Below are 15,914 nucleotides of genomic sequence, written 5' to 3'. Positions count from 1 at the left end.
ACCATTGTAATTGCAAATTGTCCCCAGGCTGTGGGTCTGAATAGCGGGCTGAAAGGTGGTGAGGTTGGAAATGATCAGAGATGAAGGAAAGCAAAATCAGAGATGGGAAATGATTAAGACATGCAGTCTTAAATCAATAGCTGATCATGACAGATTACGAGTACAAATACTGGAGAAGAAATGGATATTCGAGCTATTGGCATAGAGGCTCTAGGTGACTTTATACTCATGGGCACCCCATGTGCAGAAGTAAGAAAAGAAATGGACCAAGCATTGTATCTATCCACAGTACATTGTAGAACAGGTGAAAAGCATTCCTTGCAGGAAGCACTGAAGAAACAATTCAAAAAAACCCACAGAAGATACAGATACAATCAATACAATCATATATGAACAATTTGTCAGAGAAGATAAGAGTAGAATTATGATTGTAAGTTTGTTTTGATTAGGAAGAGGTCATTATAAAAATACACTGGGGGGGAAGAGAAGAAAAAAAAGATTGCAAATAGGTTTAAAATATACTGGTGTAGAACAGGGACTTTATGCTTAATGACAGGATATTGCAGTCAGAGCCTTACTGCCTAAGGGTCTTATATTTAACTGTATAATTTACAGTAGGTGTTTTATACATCAAGTCATCATCTTCATAGCCATGTCCAGACCATTACAACTTGCGCATGTTCCAGTACTGTTGTATGACTTTACTCATTGCCAGATTAAGAATTAATCCAGGCTGAAATTAAATTTTATAAACTCCAACCTAAAGATAGGAATAGAATGAAAGAATCAATAGAAAGGTTTCTTTTATTGGAAACATCACTATGTCAATGAGCACTATGACCTGCCAGGTGTGAGGCTGAGCTAGATGTAAGGCACCTGGCAAATTGACCTTCAGCTTTTAGTTTAACTATTGCAGAAGTGATAGTGCATGGTAATCCCAGTACACTTCAAATGAATCTTGTGTAATGGAGAAAGAGCAGAATGTGGGTCTGTCATCTTTTGAAAATTATATTGACTTTTCAGACTGCATAACTAGTGAGTGATTGGTGTGAACATGAGGTCACTGAAAGTCCTTAACTAGAAGAAACCAGTCCAGAGTCACTGTCAATTGACTGTTCATTGACTGAGGAGAAGATATAGTACCGCAACATTTACAAAAGTCACGAGCCATATTCTGTCTTTAGCTATACTTGTATAACTCTGGAATACGCAAACAGTCTCATAATTCTTGAATCATTCTAGTGCTTAATGTTTTAAATTACCCTCCCCATTTGCTCTTCTTCATCATTTTCAGAATATTCCTCTCCACCCATAAAAGGTGTACAGCAGCCCAAAGGTGCACATTTGTCCCACAGTTGCTAAAAGCTAGCAACTACTTTGTGAATCTTCTTTGCCTCCTAATGATAGACCCAAAGGGTAGTGATTTTTCTATTGATTTCAAAAAGCTGTCCTGTCTCTTCAATACATAGCTGCAATGCCACCAAACATTAGTTTGATCCTCCTCTCTTTTTAAATATTAAATACAAATTGAATAAAATCCTAAAAAAAAAAAAAAAAAAGAAGAAGAAATGTCCAAGCCATACAAAGCATGCAGTGACTTATACAGAATATTCTCTATTTTGTACATGCCTCTGAAAAGAGAGGAAGATAGGACGGACAGTAAATATTTTAAATAATTTGGCTTTGTCATGCCTTAACCCCAGCCAGCAATTAAGCACCACACAGCCACTCGCTCACTTCACCCTGGTGGGATGGGGAGAGAATCAGAAGAGTAGAAGTGAGAAAACTCGTGGGTTGAGGTAAAGACAGTTTAACAGGTAAAGCAAAGGCTGCGCACACAAGCAAAGCAAAACAAGGAATTCATTCACTCATTCCCATCGGTAGGCAGGTTTTCAGCCATCTCCAGGAAAGCAGGACTCCATCACGCATAACAGTTACTTGGGAAGACAAACGCCATCACTCTGAACGTCGTCCTCCCCTTCCTTCTTCTTCCCTCAGCTTGATATGCTAGGCATGATGTCATATGGCATGGAATAGCCCTTTGGTCAGTTGAGGTCAGCTGTCCCAGCTGTGTCCCCTCCCAACTTCTTGTGCATCCCCCAGCTTACTTGCTGGTGGGGTGGGGTGAGGAACAGAAAAGGCCTTGAGTCTGTGTAAGCACTGCTCAGCAATAAAAAAAGCATCCCTGTATTATCAACACTGTTTCCAGCACAAATCCAAAACATAGCCCCATACTAGCTACTATGAAGCAAATTAACTCTATCCCAGCCAAACCCAGCACAGGCTTATGTAAATATTGTAGAAATATGAAGAAGAGTATAGAAATATTGTTACCAGTGAATAATAATAATTTGATGGGTCATTTTGTTACAGGGGACATTGTACTGCACAGTATCTATACTGCAAGCAGCATTTCCTTTCTGTTCTGTTACTACCAGAAAGAAGTTAATGTAGCATAGCTTGCCCTGAAATGCCTGAATAATTATTTCAAGGCAAGGTATTGGAAGGCTAGGTCTAATAGATACTACAATTGAACTCAGTCAGAGAACAGCTAGATGCATTATTGATTATGCATACCCTTCAGGGTCTTGCAGTTTGCACATCAGCACTTGCACTAAGTAATAAACCTAGGAAAGTCTTAACATATCTGTTTAAACCATCTAAGCAGAAATCATTTATTCCAGCAATTAAAAATAAATATGGTCATGAGGTTACCACAATGAAGGATATTTATTTAGTTCAGTACTTTAAGGCTTCTATTAAACATTGCATTCTCAAGATGACCTCTAGCTTCTACTCATTAGATAATATCAGACAATTTTTTATTAGGAATTGATGTTTCTTTTGCACATCAGTGCACAGTGGATAATATGAAAAAAGATACATTGGTTAAAGAAACAGAGTATGCTATTAGTAGCCTTTGATCTGGGAAAGCTGCCAGTTTAGCTGGTGCTAATTTCGCTAGTATATAAAAGAAAGAGCCTATACCTCCACACAAGCACTATTTATCTCAATTTTATTAGGATTTTTCTTTTCAATCTGTAGAAATTTTGGTTAGGGAAATGCCTTCTCTTCACATTTAGCTCATTAGGAAATAAGCTCCTCACCCTGTATTCCTTCAGCCCACTGAGGTATTCCAAGAATTTCAACTTTTTAAGAAGGTACTTTTGAGAAGAATCTTCTCAGGCTGGGGAATTATTGTTTTCTTTTTTTGTAAATGTGCTTCTTGAAAATTGCCCTGAAGCTGTTTTCCAGGTTAGTGTTTTTTCCTCCTCCTCATCACAGACCATTATCTTTTGATGCAGGACATTTAGCCTTGAATTGATAGCCATTGCCCATGCCTGTAAAGTATGCCTTGAAAACATTAGGAGCAGGACCTGAGGATGTCAGGATCTGAGGATTTCCAACGAGATGGAGGGACATAAATTCAAGGAGTTTATTTGAACAGGGAGCAGACAGTAAAACTAAAAACTAAAACAACAAATTAGCAAATCTGCCTGGTCGCTCTAACGTTTTAGCTGATGTTGAAACCTTCAGGCAGCTGATGATCAATTACTGCCACATCACAGAGGCATTCAGGGCTAGACGATCAAAATGTCTGCTATGTGAAAGTAGCTGGACAAGTCAACTTAAGGATCAGTATAGAGATATGCTGAGAAAAAAAGTCAGCACAGCTCAACCCATTATTTGGTTGTTCTGAGGGTTAGTATTTTATTATTTGTACACAGATGAAGTCTAAAGTTCACTGCAGTCTCAAAAAGACATTTAATTTGCACCCTCAATATTGAAATGCCCTAAATGGGCCAATGCTTTCACACCTGTTTCTTCACTTGATCTAAGATATTTTCAGCTGTCTCCGGGATGTGTTCTTTTTCCCCTTCTTCCAATTATTACACAGGCTGTCCCCAAAACCTACATTCTCTTTTTTCCTACGTATCCAAAGCAGCCAGAAGATGAGTAGTGGGATTCCAGGGAAATGTGCTGCCTTGTCAGTTGAAAGAGGTCTGTAAGAAGAGAAATCACAGATGTAGCTTCCATCTTGCCATAATTGAGGAAACAGAGTGGTGGACAGACAGGAAGGAACTGAATACGGATTTGTGTTAGAAATGGTACCAATTAAAGGTTAAGCATTCACTTCAGAACATATTTCCACAAAGTGAATGTTTTAGCTCTACTTTTTTGTTATGGGTTGAGTTCTTTCTCCTTTTTATCAGGGCTACAGGAAGCTCCCAAAAAGCACTAATGCTGGCCAGTTTGTGGGAACAGGAAAGAGAATGCATTTGAAGGGGCACAGATAGGGTAGTAAAAAACCTGGGGCATGACAGGAACAACAGTGTCCTATAGCAGTTGTGTTTGTATCTCAGACACTTTCTTTGACGGAACTTTCACAGGACATGGTACAACCCAGGACATTTAACCATTTTGACCATAATTTTGCTATACCCTTGGAATGAGGCTTTTCAAGACTGGGTGGGAATTTGATAGAATTGGTAGGTTGTTGGGGCATATAACAAAAAGAAGCACTGTAGGTAATCAGCATTGCCTGATGCCAGAAGTCAGTCCAACTATTTGAAGACTAGGAAAAGCAACATTATGTCTGTTATCGAAGACTACGTAATCATTAAAAAGCTTGTTACAAACATTAATTAAATCTGACTGTATGTGTTTGTGATATTTAAATATTGTGGTCCTATGAGACACAAAGAGGTGAAGGGCTTGACTTTCAAAGGTACAAAGAAGCCTAAGACACGGGTTGTCTCTTACTGGGAGTTTGACAAGTGCCTAATTACTTCTAGCGTCATTGAAGCTCTAAGGAAGCTTTTGAAAATCCCATTTGGCACCATAGGTACTTAGATATTTTTGAAAATCTGGCTTCCTGTGACTTGCCTAGTGATGTACCAAGTCAGAGGTAGTCAGACTGGGGTTAAGTCTGTGTCAGAGCAGCTGCACTGATAACGTTCCCTAGCATGCCTAGAGATAAGATGCACCTTTTCAAAAGCTGATATTGGCCTGAATTGTGCCAGGGAGAGTAGCTCAATTAGGGTCACTGCAGCTACCCATAGGCTGCATCTATGTGATAACTGAGACCATGTTTTAATGTCAAGAAATGCTTGAAGCATTTGATATTTAAAAAGTGTCAAAACCTGCCTTTTTAGTATGTTCACTGGAATGACATTGTCACTCTACTATAGTAGTCCTGACTTGGGCTTGGGCTATGAGTACGTTTCTTTGTCAATATAGTGGGACTTCATTTGTCACAGGCTATGAAGTAAATAACTGTCAACGAGGCCTCCTTTCTGTTGCTCTACCACATCAACCATGCCCCACAGCCCTTGCAAAGGAGTGCCATTGTCATGTACTCAAACCCATTGAATCTTTTGTCTGAGATCTTGTTATGCTAAAATATGTTTTGTGTAATTGTAAGTATTTGATCTCTTCTGCTCTTAGAAGGCCACCAGAGAGACTCATCAGCTTTTTGAGAAAAGCAGGCATGCAGGTAGATTGTAGATACTGGAATACCAGAGGCCATCTGGAGTAGCTTAATGCGGAATTGCAGTGCTTGATCCACTACTTGCAGAGCTTGTCTACAGACAAGTAGATCTATCTCAGACACTTACATCTGTACAGGCAGGGTAGCACAGCTGCTCCATGGGGTGCAAATATCCTCAGTGTAGTGAAGACTTCTATGATAGAGCCAGAAACCTAATTTCCAAGTCTTTTCTTTGGTTTCTGTGATTTCTGCATCAGCAAAAAACCACAAAACCTCTGAGCACTGTTCAACTGTGAATTAAAGAAGAGGGCGGACAGCCCTTGATTAACATTTTAACAGAGCTTTTGGACAACATTTTATACACTCTGTGCTATCCAGCTGGAATCTGTTTGGTGTGCCCCCAAATCAGCTTGATAATGAGCTCATAACAATTTGTTGATAGCAGACTGGCTGATTCACAAGCTGCTTGTCACCATTTCATAAGTGATATATGAGTCACTGATTTAAATAAATTCAATATAAGAAATATTGGGGAGCCAACAAATTTGACTATTGCTTATGAATCTAGACCAACAGCTCCTATACTGTCATTCTGCTTTTTCACATTTTGCTGAGACCATCTTCTTAGAATTTACTGTATATGCAAAACCAGCAGTGCAAGCAAGATGGTAATCGGAGCATAAAACAGACACATGCACTCTCCTATGTATTAATAAGTTAGTGGGGGTGTGAGAAAAAGAAATGGAAAATAAAATAGGCCTCAGATAATGCTAGAATGACAGAAGTGATGTAATGCTCAAATTATAGTTCTTTGAAGTAGGTTCTGGGTGAACTAAATACATAGCACATGGCAAAAAATGTGTGGCAACTGTTGTGGTAGAATTTGTCTTGATTAAGGCTCCATATGAAAAGATAAATCTTCCTAAGTAGGAATAGGAGTTCAATGAATTGAAGCTAAATATTCAGCATGCCATTTGAGTTCAGGAAGTGAACTAAATATGAGTTTGCATAATGTATTAGAAACCACTGTATTGCATTAGGAAAATTCACGATGTCTACATACTTTCTGAAAATAAGATATAGCTGTGGCTGAACTCACTGTTAAAATTTTAAAAAATCAAAATCGTATTTATTCAGAGTGTGGTCTTAGCATCATTAAAATGTATTAAGAGCTTTTTGTCACTTTGCAAGGCCTGGGTTGTGTTTCTGACACCATTTTTATCATCCTTATCTAGAATACACTAGTACTGTGGGGGCATAGCAGAGAATGAAGTTTCCAAAGTGAATTCAGTAGGAAGTGACTTGCTCTTGCTGACCAAACAAATGGTGAAAACCTGCTTTTATTGACTGTAGCTTATAAATGGGTTAATCCTACGTGAGTAAATGATTTAACCAAAAATACTTCATATGAAGTAGGTAAGTGTAAGCCCTTAATTAAAAAAAAAAAAAAAAAAAACAACCAAAACCCAGAAAACCAACATAGAAACCCCACAATGATTCATCTATATACCTTGAACATACCAGGACCAAAGCTGGCACAGCTTCATACCTGCTGCAAACCTGTTGCCTGTGAATCACAGTGGAACAGATTTTAGTCCAAATGTTTAATATCCATAATATATGCTAATTGCTATGACTATTTTTCCTATTACCTGGAGGAATTATATCTAATAACTGCATCAGCACTTTGTAGCTGATAATCATGTACGTAACAGGAGATCTGAGGCTAGTCATACATTTTGCAGTCAGTTGTGTAGGCAAGTAGAAGCGTATTTACCCTGTCACTGCCTGAAGGCCTTGACACTTCCAGAGGTTTACATTTTTTGTGTTGATGTAATTCATGGACTCTGTGACGTTTTCGATTCTTTATGAAGGAGTGATTATTCTCGCACCTGCTCTTCAGAGTCATCTATCAACTGGTCTGATTTTAATAAAAAAAGTTCTGCATCTTTGTTTGTTAACAGTATCGGAGGCACTTGGTTGTTGAGATGCATAAATTGAAAATTAACATGTTGCTGTTCATCCCCAACAAAGTCAGGAGACTTACATATGCTAATTCTCTATATGTATGTATTTAGTGCCTTAAAACATAAACTTGGCTTTGGGGGAAACAAGCAAATGGAAATAAATAATGTTTTGTGCTCTTCCATAGGGTTTTGGGGTCTTTTGTGGTCACATTAGTGCAAGCTTGTAAATTTTATACTCCAAACCATTATTTAACACGGGAGGACACTGAAGTAGAGCATTTGGTAGAATATACTAGTAAATGAAGATTTGAATTTTGGCTAATTCAGAATGTGTAGGGTTCAACTTTTTCCTTGTGTAAATCAACACAGTTCTATTTAATTTAGTAGAGTCACCAAATTTGAAATGCCTAGTAATATAGCCTTAAATTTTTAATTATTTGGGAATCCTGCTCCTCCATACTCCTCCATTCCCCAAATAGCAATAAGCCCATCACTGCAGACAAGATAAGAATCTTTGCTCAGGCTGTTTGGAAGGTGCTGGCTGTCCATCACTGTGGGCTTGGGTGCTCTGGGTGTGCCACCACCCATACTCCTCTTCTGCCCCACTCACGGCACTCAGGATGCAGAGGCAACATCCAGCTACACACCCCTATTTCTCCTCAGCTGTGGTCCCAAGAAGGTCCAACTGGCTGTGGTCCTTCAGGAGATGACAGCCTCCTTGGCACAAACCATTGGCTGCAGCCAAGCTGGAGGAGAAGCATCCAAGGTTTTATGCCCAGGGGTCTTGAACAATCAAAAGAAAATGCTGTTTTGTTTCCAAACCAGCAGCAGCAACAAAGATTAGAGCCCAGTGACATGCTCAGTGCATATGTGTGTCAAGAACAATATGCCAGTTCTTAATGAGAAGCAGAAATTTTTGGCTCTAACAGTACTGTAAGATTTTCAGGACTTTACAGCCACTTTTAACATGAGAGGAGTATGTGATGCTTTTCTTTGTCTATAGCTACAAAAGTACACACATATATCAAAAGTATATGTGAAAGAGGGGAGAAATGATGCATGCATAACAAAACAGACGGTGTGGTGATGACAACTTGTAGGCTACATATTGAATTTATTTAATTTAATAGACAATAGCCTGTCCTAATGTTTTAAGCCAACAAAGTCTTCCCTGGCTCCCAAATGTTTGCTAAAATAACTTTTTTTCCTTGTTAATTTCCAGTTCTTGGCTGCATTTTGTGCTAATTTCAAACATATGTCATACACAAAATATGTTAATTTTGAAAGCCAAATCTGGCAGGAGATGATTGTAGAACTGGCATAGAGAGGTTTGGGACAAATAAACAGTCAAGCTCAAAGCTGGAAGGATGCATTTACAATAGACAAAGTGTATTTTTTTTTTAATCTTTTACAGTCAATTCCATGTGCATACAGGCAGGAATAATGAAAAAAAGGCAAATGGTCTGTGATAAAATTTCAGTATGAAACAGAAACACCTTTAATTTAGGCATCTGTTGCATTTTAATGTATCTCATAAAAATTTAAAAAATCAGAGTTCAGTGGTTAACACAGACCTTCTGGTCCCTAAATACTGTAGATAAAAATATGGTAATTGAAATGTGATGGTGTTTATGATACATATTTAGACTCTACTGGAACAGTGGTTAATGGAACTGGCCACAGGAAGGCAGTGGGTTGTTATGATTTTTGAAAAAATCCTATAGATTGCCATCAGTTGGAAACAGTTGCACTTCATTTGTTTAGTATGTTGCTTTGCAGAAGTGATATCTTCTCAAACACACTCCATGAAGTATTCAAAGTTAAAAATAATTGAAATCTCTCTCTCTCCTCAGTACTGATCTCCATATGAGTTTAACCCAAAACTTACGGAATTTCACAGTCTAGGTTTTCATTTTTGCTTCTTAGAGATATTTTTACATGTGGGACGAGGTAGGTATGCTTAACTCCCAAATTACTACTGCACATATATGTGCATATATATTTATTGAGCTGATTGTAGCACTAGTATTTAGCATTGCTTTACACACATAGGTATTTTAACACACAGAAATTTGATAATGATGGACTTGACTTAATTCTTAAAGGTAGATATCTAAACAAAAATAAATATAGCTGCATACTAAAGTGCAAAACTTTCTCAAAAGGATGTAATAATAAAGTGTAAGAGAGTACTATAAGGAGAGACAATAGAAATCTAAAGATAAGAATACAACCTTAATTCTGTCCTTTTAGTTGAATGCATAACAAACTGAAATTATATGAGTATTTGTCCTTTATCCTATCTTTTCTACTTCTTTAGTTAGAATTTCTTTTCTGTATGATTTGAGCATATGTGTTTCTTAAAGATCTGAATGGGAACAAAAACAAACTTGTTAAAATTTTCCTTGGTTGAACATTCTGAAAATTTTTAGTAAGAAGTATGGATGATGTCAAGCATCACAAAATCTATGTCTGATGTTAAATTATATAAATATTTACAAATTGTAGTATAAAAGTAAAAATGTAGTGAAACAAAATCATAGTCTAAATTAACATTTTTACAGTGTGGAAACAACATTTTCTGTCATTATACAAATGAAAAGACAGTGAAAACAAATAATTTTTTAAATAAAACAAAACTTTTTTTTTCTGTCAGAATGTTTTGACTTCTTTGAGACTACATTTTTAGGCAGAAAACTATTCCATTCTGTAAAACAATTGCTCACCTCTCACCTAAACTAACCTATGATCCCCTTAGAGAGCAATGTTATGAATAACTTCTGTAGGTGGGCAATTCCAGGCTTATTTCTGCTTATAGTGGTTGATTTCCAGCTGTCTCAAACAGACACATTATTTCCCAAAATGCTGAAGAATAAATCACTGTAGATCTTCTGACTGAACAAAGGGAGAAATAAGGTACAAAAGAAAGGACTGACAGAAAGATTGTCAGGCTTCTTTGATGATTGATCTTGCTACTGAGGAAAAACAAGACCGGACAACATTGTGACTTTTAACATAAAGAAATTTCTGCAAAAATCCTGTTGGAAGATGGCAATTGGAATACATCTACTTATTTTGGAAATCTATAGAAAGAATTACCTTGCAATCAGGTACCATAGGGTGTTTACTTCTGGATCATATACTATACATTAAAAATAAGGTTATAGCCCTGGACAATTTAAAAAGAAGAAAAAAGAGAAAAAGTTTAAGTAAGCTTTAATACATAAAATGTATGGGATGTAGAACTAAGATTGAGAAGACCTAAAATATGCTTCAGTGTAACTCTGGATGTTTTAAAAATTATACCAATAAAAGGTTCTCCCAGCAGACTGTTGAGACAGTTACTTAGGGACATACTGCTTGGCTAAGAATAATACATATACTGATACTCGAACCATAACCATGAATTGAAATAAGGCAATAAAAGTGGAATTCATCTTATGTACCTTTAACTACCCAGGAGTTTAGGCATTTTAGACTCGTGTGTGCGCAAGGGAAGGAAACAGACCCCCTCCATAAGGACATTCATCCTGTCTCTCTTGGATAGCTATCCTAGATGCATTAATTGCTTCTGGAATTTTCATTTTCTCCTTTAAATATGAGAAGATAAGTTAATAAGGTAATAAGAAGAGACCAGAGAAGTAGCACAGGTCAGACATCTATTGCAGAAATAAATAGAATTGCTAGAGGAATGTCCTGTCCAGAGGGACTGATCATTTGCAAGCGGGGAAGAAGAAATTTACAGCCAGTTAGGAAAACTAGAGAAAAAACTTTCCACTTGAGCTTTGCTTTCAGGACTCAAGAAAAGATTTAAGTGGTTTAGCATTGAATTTGTGGACTGTGGAAATAGCAATAAAATTGTTCCTGGCTAGACAAAAGTTTGTGTATAGACCAGTTCTCTGTCTACACATACTGAAAATGCAGTTCTTCATACTCTGATACGGTCTGCAAACAATGGCGGGTAATGGCAAAACAGAAGGAATCAACAGACAAAAGCATAGTGGCCTGTATCACGAGAGTGTGGATGAAACTTTTGCTGTCCTTAGGTAGGGATCAATGGAAATGACATTCAATACTCAGAATAAATATGGAGAGAGCTCAGCTATTCTTCTGTTAATTCAATGTAAGTTATTCTTTTCTATATGGAACTTATTTTTCTTTACTCAACTTAATTGGTCTCTTGTTCTTTTGCAATTTCCACTCAGAGGTAAATAGCAATTAAGTTGTATCTTCAGCAAGAGATCCAACTCAAAACGAAAAAAAAAAAACAATAAAGTTTTTTTTTCTTTACAAGAAGGAAAACACATGAAATTTGAGAAAAGAAATAGAACTTATCTGGCCTTGTTAATCTGACACTTTATAGAAGGAAAAAATATTACAGAAGTCAGATTTATCACAGCTTGGATTTTAAGCTTACAGAAATGATTGGTAGTATTTACACATTTATATTTGGATAATACATATCTTCTCAGAAAATAAGTTCATAAAAATCCTGTTACACCAAAGAAAGAGTTAAAGCAGAATTTTAGTTTACAACTGATTAAAAATAAGATCTTGATCCCATGGACATTTATTTCAGAAGCTGAACTTTACTCATGGGAGTGAAAATACTATGCATTATAAACAAAACTGGTAGCCCTGCCAAGTATCAAGGCTGTCCAAAAATTCTTATTGCTAAGCTTTTCTCATTTGTTTATATATTTTTTAAAATTCAACCAGATGGGCTGAAATTTTGCACACTGAAAGTCCATTGCAGAGTGATCTCATTAGTTTCTCATCATTTCACTGGAAGAAGTTCAGACATTTGCAGTATTTTAGGAGATATTCTCTTTTTGCCTTAAAAGAATGGTTAACGTTCCCTTTGAGAAGCTTCATTGTCCCCATTTTGGAGCAGATGCTTGAATCTGGGACTTGAGAAAGTCTACTATCCCTTGGAAAAGGGAGACTTTTATATTAGGAGTGTAAAGTAGCATAGGTAAGGATTGCATATTCAGTTTTAAATCTGGGACTGCATAGCTATGTGTTTAACTTTACAGTCTTAACAATTTTTTTACTATTAATGTTGCCATGGTTTTTTATTAAATATATAGAAAATGGGGTTGTATTCAACAGTTCCATGAGTAGTTCCTAGAATGTACAGCTGGATCTTCAGGAAGAGCTAGATTTTGACAAAGGAAATATCAAGAGGGTATCTGCTTAGAGATTTGCAAGATATTTTTCCTCCAAAACCTGTGATCTTTCAGTAATGTTAAAAAATCATCTGTTAATTTCATAGTCATTTACTGCCTTATGAAAAGTTACCCTCCCGACTTTATTGAAAACACTACCTTCAAAGCTAAATGCAAATCATTATGCAGCAATGAGAAGATAGTTCATAAAATAAAAAATAAGAATTTAGCAGTCCTATCTTTACTGATTCAGACTGAATCAATTTTTTAATCCCCTGTAAATATGTATCAAGATTAGTTAGCATGCAAGAAAATACTGAACAGATAAAATTTTCTGTTCCTTGTCAGTACTAGCGTTGTTGACAAAAGAAAGCTTTTTGACGGTGTAGAATAGGTTTTTATTTGGCCAACTTTATACGCATTTAAGTGTGTAATTAATTTTTTTCATGTTAAGAACACATTTGACATCAGTGGAAAAATATCATTAATAGAGAGCAATCAGTGATCTTTGAATTTCAAATAGGTTCCAAGCAAAGGTGACAGGTTTTCTACTTACCCTTTTTGCAGGTTATCCTCTTTCAGAAACCTTGTATAAAACAAATAGCGAATAAATTACTTTAGAAAGAAAATAATAAAATAATATCTTCATGTAGATTCAATTAGATGTAAATTGTATGTCTTTAAAGGTACAAAACATTTTTCTAGGATGACGTTCCCACAAACCATTATATCAGCATTATATCAAGACAACTTTTACCCACAGGCTTCTGTCAAAAATTGTAACTTCTCCTGTTCCAAAGAACCTAATGAACTTCTTAATACTGTGCTGTATTTGGTATATTATAAATGCATATTTTATAAGAGATTTCGATATGCATATACACACATTGTACATATGAATTCGTGCATATCTGTGCATATGTAATATGATTTAATTTGGCAGTTAATCTTCCAAAAAAAGATTCTACTTGCAAAGACTCTATTCCTACTTTTATCTCTGCCTTTCTTACTCTTTCTCTTTCTTTAAAGTCTGTTTTTTAAGCCAACCTCTGTATGTCCTTAATCCGGATAGCATTATTGATGTCTGATAAATGGGAAAGGTTCTGAAACTCTCACTTAAAAATTATGAAGATTATAATTTATTTGTTTTAATTCTTCTTTAATAAGGATTTATTTATTTCATAAGAAATACAATTTACTACTTCAAATAAAATCAAGGATTTTGTCAACTCTTGATTTTAACTGATTTTTTAAATTCTATTTTTCTGGGGGTTTTTATGTTCATAAGTAGCACATAGATAGCATCTACAGCTCTTCCAATTAACTACATTTTACGGTTATTTGTTTTGCAAATATTTCAGCTTGCTATGTTGCACAGTGGAATGGTGCTCCCTTTACATACTACCTGTCTAAAACATGTATTTTTGTCATTGGACCTAAAAGGAGTCAAGGATCATAAATGTCTTTTACAAACTGAAGCACAGAGAGCAGAAGTGACATGACCATAGCAGAACAAGATTAGATCTCAGGACCCCGTTCATGGACCATTCTATTTTAAGGTACATTGCTCACTTCCCTCTAAAATGCCATTTGTTCTGAGGATTTTGCAGGGGCAGCACAGTACTGACAGAGCAGGATTAGCACTGAGAAAAGTATTGTCTTCATTCTTTTTTGTGCCAGGGGGAAAACTATGGAGATTTTTCAGTCATTTTCTGTATGATTTTATGGCATCAGGGGTGTGTTTCTCCCTAAAAATCTGTAATAATGTTCTTTAAATATATTAATGCCATCTATTGTCTTTTAAGGGTGTTATTAACTTTCATGGAACTAAACAACTGCTTAAAGTTGTACATACGTTTAAGTCTCTAAAGCATCAGATCCCTGATCATCTTTAATGTTATACTGATGTTAGTTAGAGCAGAAGTCAAAACAACCATGTACAGAAAAATGCAAGTTTCCCCCAAGACTGAAACCAAAAAGCTGTCTTGCAAATACACTCCTGCTCATTGTTTATATTTGCCAAACAAAATAAAACTAAAGAACACCAAAGAACTAATGGAAAATTTGAACAAGCCTGACTTTCCAGGGCATGCTTTTGGGAATGCTGAAATTAAAACGGCTTTTGATAGAAAGTTTAGTTTGGCGGAAGCTTGCTATTATGTGAAATAGTACTACATGAGTTTGAAACAGGCCTGCTATTAAATGTACAGCATGTAATTGCAAATAACAGAATTGAAGTTCACTCAAATCTGCTTTAGCTTCTTAAAGAAAATATAAGAAGGTAGAAACTTAACTGATTGTATTTTGCTTTTAGGTATAAAGCCATGGAAACTTTTCTGAGGCTGATAGGTTCATACAGTCGGATCTGAGGGAGGAATTTGACCACTGAACCTACCCATGTACCAAACCAGTTAAAAATGTGTTTTTGTTGCATGGGAGGAAATGTTTGTGTAAGCAGTGCAGCTGCCAGCTGATATTCACATCACAGTGTTGGTGTTCAGAAAGTGTACAGAAGGTGAAGAATGCTACCAAATGTGCAACAGAGGCTGTCATTAAACATCATCATTGAAAATTTTCACACCAGTTCCTACCTACCTGAAGTGAAAACTACATGTGTGTAGGGGAGGATTCATCACTCTCATGAGGTTCGCTTGAACTCTTCTGAGTGTGACAGCTGGATGCAATAAAAACATCCCCTCCATGCACCCAGCACAAGGCTTAGTGGCTGGATGGGTGCTGTGAAGCAGCCTGTCCACCAAACAATACCTGGACTGGGGAATTGGTGCACTTGGGCTTGCCACCCAATTGACTGTTAGTCCCATCCTGCTTCACCAATGTGTTTTACAGGTGCTTAACTTTTGTCCTAAGAGCCAAGGTAAATGAAATCTGTATCAACTGTGAGATGAAATCCAAATTATAATTTATGAAAACAATGGGGTCTTGAAAGGCTTTCATTTTTCTTTGACTTCTCCAGTGTTTTACATTATACTTCACAGACTTAGGGTTTGGTGGTCAGCTTCAATAGAGGAGCTTTTGTGAGGTCCTTCCCAGATTGTCTCCACCCTTGTCATTGTCATCCATTAAAACATATAAGCTTAAATCAAAACAATAAACAGCAAACAAACAGCTGCAACCATTTAACATATCGCTCCTATTTCCTTGCTGGGTAGTCGGATAGCTGAGAGATTGAAAGATTTGTTTATTAAAGAATTTTGAGATTTAAAAACCTGGCTTTCTTATGAAAACAAAACATTTAAAATTTCCTAGCTAAGGAAAAACTTTCCCTCC

This window comes from Platalea leucorodia (genome assembly GCF_965183815.1).
Source record: "Platalea leucorodia genome assembly, chromosome: Z".
NCBI classification, from domain to species: Eukaryota; Metazoa; Chordata; class Aves; order Pelecaniformes; family Threskiornithidae; genus Platalea; species Platalea leucorodia.
The sequence above is the reverse complement of the archived record's forward strand: the minus strand, read 5'-3'. Positions refer to the sequence as shown.